The sequence below is a fragment of the Diabrotica virgifera genome, chromosome 7, assembly GCF_917563875.1.
Source record: "Diabrotica virgifera virgifera chromosome 7, PGI_DIABVI_V3a".
Lineage (NCBI taxonomy): Eukaryota > Metazoa > Arthropoda > Insecta > Coleoptera > Chrysomelidae > Diabrotica > Diabrotica virgifera.
The window spans coordinates 196,955,179-196,959,323 of record NC_065449.1 but is presented as its reverse complement, the minus strand read 5'-3'; positions in this window follow the sequence as shown (position 1 = coordinate 196,959,323).

Here is a 4,145-nt window from a genome sequence, read left to right as displayed (position 1 = left end):
CAGAACGATAACATCCGTTCAAATTTTTCCAATTTGAATTTCAATTCAGGATTGGACTAGGGAAATTTTCAGGTCCGGGAAATCATAAAAGAAGCGATAGAGTGATTTTACTCTTCTAAACATAATCAAAGATATAATCACATGGCATACATAATTATTTGTGAACTTAATACCTTATGAATCGTATGACTAAAATATTTAAAACATTACAAATCTATGCCGATAACAATGGGTAACAATTAAAAATAATCTGTTAAACTGTAAACTTAAAAAATAGTCATAAGTATATAAATTCGAACCCCAGTTTTATGTAAAATCGTTACAATATAATGGCAGAACATAAATTTAAATGATATTTAAAAATTACTTAATACCTATTTCAGTCTTATCTTAAAATCTAGTAATTAAGCCTGTTTATACTGCTTTAGTCTGCGCGCTTCACTACTAAAGTTGTACAGCTCACTCGTGAGCGCAGGGCCGGATTTAATAGAGGGCAGGCTGGGCAGCTGCCCGGGGCCCCCACATTCCGGGGGCCCCCACAAAGCCTCAAACGTAAAAATATCAGCAAATTATTCACATAGAATTATTTTTGTTTTATGCAAACACTTTTGCCGCCCAATCTCAGAATTTAGTTGCAGAAGCTGCAGCTGAGTGTTGTCCTGCTGCCACAGCATTATTTGATTTCTTAGAAGAACTACATATATGTATTTTTGTCATCTAGAAATGATGCTGCAAAATCACTAGTTAACGTATAATCAGATTAAAGAAGAATTACCCAAAATTTCAGAAGACGGTGAGCAACAATTTAAAACTCGTAGCAGCACAAATGGTTTGTGTAATCAAATGTGAGAGAAAACAAATATCTCAAGTCATATTCTCCAAGATCCAAATATTGCCCTTAATCCAGTAGTAGGGGTGCTTAAGTGAATTAAAGAAATTATACAGTCAAGACGGGACATTTTCGAATTACAGTGATTTACGCTAATAACCTGCAAAATAACGCAAAAGATGGAAAACACATTAAGTTGTGAGATAAAAAAAAAAGAAACTAGTGGGAGGTAGGTTAGGCGATAAAAACCTATAAACTTACATTCTACTCATTGTTTCCCACCTTTAGACTTATCGGACGAGTTTGGCAACTGCCACTGTGACAGTGACAGTTTTAGTTGACATACTCCTCTGATAAGTTTAAAAGTGGGAAACAATAAATAGAATGTACGTTTATAGGTTTTTATCGCTATATCTTTCACTTCCACTAGTTTCATTTCTTTTTATCTCACAACTTAATATGTTTTCCATCGTTATTTTGCCGGTTATTAGCGCGCTCATCACTGTATATGGGACGCGAGGCTCCATGGTAAATGGAAGTCAAGACTATTCGATACGTAGAAAACGACCACAGAATATTCGAATGACTTTACTGGATTATGGAATATCTCAAGAGACTGAAACGACAACATCAGAGAAATTTAGGACTCAAAATTTTATCGCTTTTATAGATCACCTATCACCTTTATTAAGGCTTTCTGCATATGAATTATTCATTCCAATTATTTTGGAGTTTTACATCATTTGGAAAATTTAACTACCAATGAAATTGAAGCTTACAATTTGTAGAATCAGATATAAGCAAAGAACTTAAAATGTATCGACTGCTAGAGGAAAAGAATGTGAATGATACTTTTCCAAACGTTGAGGTGACACTTCGTTAAAATTTAGTTCTGATGCTATATACTGCAGTGGGGGAGGTCATTCTCCAAACTTTTAATTAAAAATTAACTTCGGTCTATATCTATAATGGTCCAAGAGCGTTTGAACCACCTCTCTCTATAATGAGCACTGACGATGTCTTATAGCAACTAGACATATCGGACGTAATTAAGAAATTTTAAATAAAAAATCTCGAAAAGTACCTGGGCTTTGACTATACATCTTACTATGTGTAAAGTTATATTTTATTGATACTATTTTGCAAAAGACCATTGACCGAAGTCTTTCAGCCATACTATGTTCATTTTTAATATTTTACTATAACAAAGTTACAGCTCTATTGTTTATTATTTAAAAATATAGATATTTATAAAAGTTGATCAATATTTTTGAAGTTATACTTCTTTCGGCGCGATTGGGAGGGAATTTTTATAATCCTGCGCGCATGCGCACACAGACAGTATGGCGTTAAGTTGCTTAATTTTTCAAGTTATCTATATTTCAGTGCAAAAAAAAGGTGCGAAAAGAATATAGTAGTGTTTTTAGTAAATATATTTAGTATAATTTTTGTGTTCTTGGATTTGTCTTCCTCGGGAGTAAGATAAGTAGTATTATTAAAACATTTTTATTTATACTTTACTTCATCTGTTTGTTACTGTAATTTTGTTGTGACTATAATATTTAATTAGATCATAATCGAAAAATTACTTTTTTTATAAATAAAAATAAAATTTCGACCCGGGCAGATATTATTTCTGATTTTTTGGATCATTTTAAACAAAAAAAGTCTGTTGGTAATGTTTCTCTAAAGTTGATCGTTTTTGAGTTATAAACAATTTAAAACTGAAAAAAGAACAAAAGACGACGATATTTACAAGGCTCAAAACCACAAGTTAAAAATATTATGTTTGTAATCATTAAGTACCTAAATTCAATCTCAAATCTTATTCTCTCCGGTCCTGATAAGAATTTTTGCCTTGTTTTATTTTAAAATATATTTTTTTAATTGTTAATGAGGAAGCTTCCTTGTGGGAAGACGGGCGATAGGGCTCATTAGCAACAAAAGAACAATGTTTTAAAATTAGGGCAGTTAATGAGGGTATTTGGCTCCGAATTCCATCCTACTACATCGATTTACTTGATATTTTCACAGTAAGAAGGGAATAGCTCAAGAAACAAAGTCTACCCTATGTCGACGTGCGCTTTTATCTTGGGGGTGGTTCCCACCCCTTCTCGGGGGTGTAGAATGTTATGGTTAAAATAGCCACGGAAGAGGCTAGGGAACCTAATTTTAAGCAAAAACTGTTCTATAATTATTTTTTGAAAACTGAATACTTTTTAAGTTATTGATGGTTGAAAACTGGAAATTTTCATTGAAAAATGACACCTTTTCAAACGGATTCTTGCGAATACCTTAAAAACTATGCGTCTAATGAAAAACTATATAAAATATTTCTGTAGGTTATAAAAAAACAAAGAGATTCGTTCCTTCATAAATCTTCTAGTTGAAATACAAAGAGGGATATGGTAGGCAAGCAGAGTTTGTTTTTTTGCTGCATGCTCAAATCGGTGTCTTCAACTTGAAATAACAGAAAAACTGTCGATTTTAGGTATATACTGATACTATGTTTTGTACTGCTTGAAAAAACCTTTAAAATGAGCAATACTAAATGTCGATTACATTCAAACTTAGCGAGATATTCTCCAAAAAAGTTGATGACTAACGTATTTTAAGAAGAAATGAGAAGTATTTTTAACCCCTCATCCATCAGAATTTAAATACATCGTTTTCCTTCTAAAATACTTTTTATTATAGTGTTATTTCTATGTTCCAAAAGTTGGACTGGAATAAAATGAATGGTTTTTGAAAAAACTAAGATAAAATTACAGAGCGCATTTTTAAATTTTCTTAAAAATCTTCCTTTTCCTCCATGTAACTCGAAAAAGATAAGAGATACAAAAAAAGATACCACACAAAAATGTAGGGCTTTTTCAGATAAAAATTTCTTTTTTATTTTTCATTACTGTATCTCTTATCATTTTCAAGTTACATGGAGAAAAAGGGAGATTTTTAAGAAAATTTAAAAATTGTCTCCATAATTTGATCTTTTTTTTTTCAAAAACCATTCATTTTAAACCCGTCCAACTTTTTGAACATAGAAATAACACTATAATAAAAGGCGTTGTGGAAGGAAAACCATGAATTTACATTTTGGTGGATGGGGGTTAAAATTACTTCTAATTTTTTCTTAAAATACATTAGTTATCAATTTTGTTTGCAGCATATCTCGCTTAGTTTTAATGTAATGGACCTTTAATATAGCTCATTTTAAAGATCTTTTCAAGCACTACAAAAGGTATTAGTAGCATTATACACCTTACATCGACCGTTTCTCTGTTATGTCAAGTAGGGATGGCGGTTTTTGACAAAACAC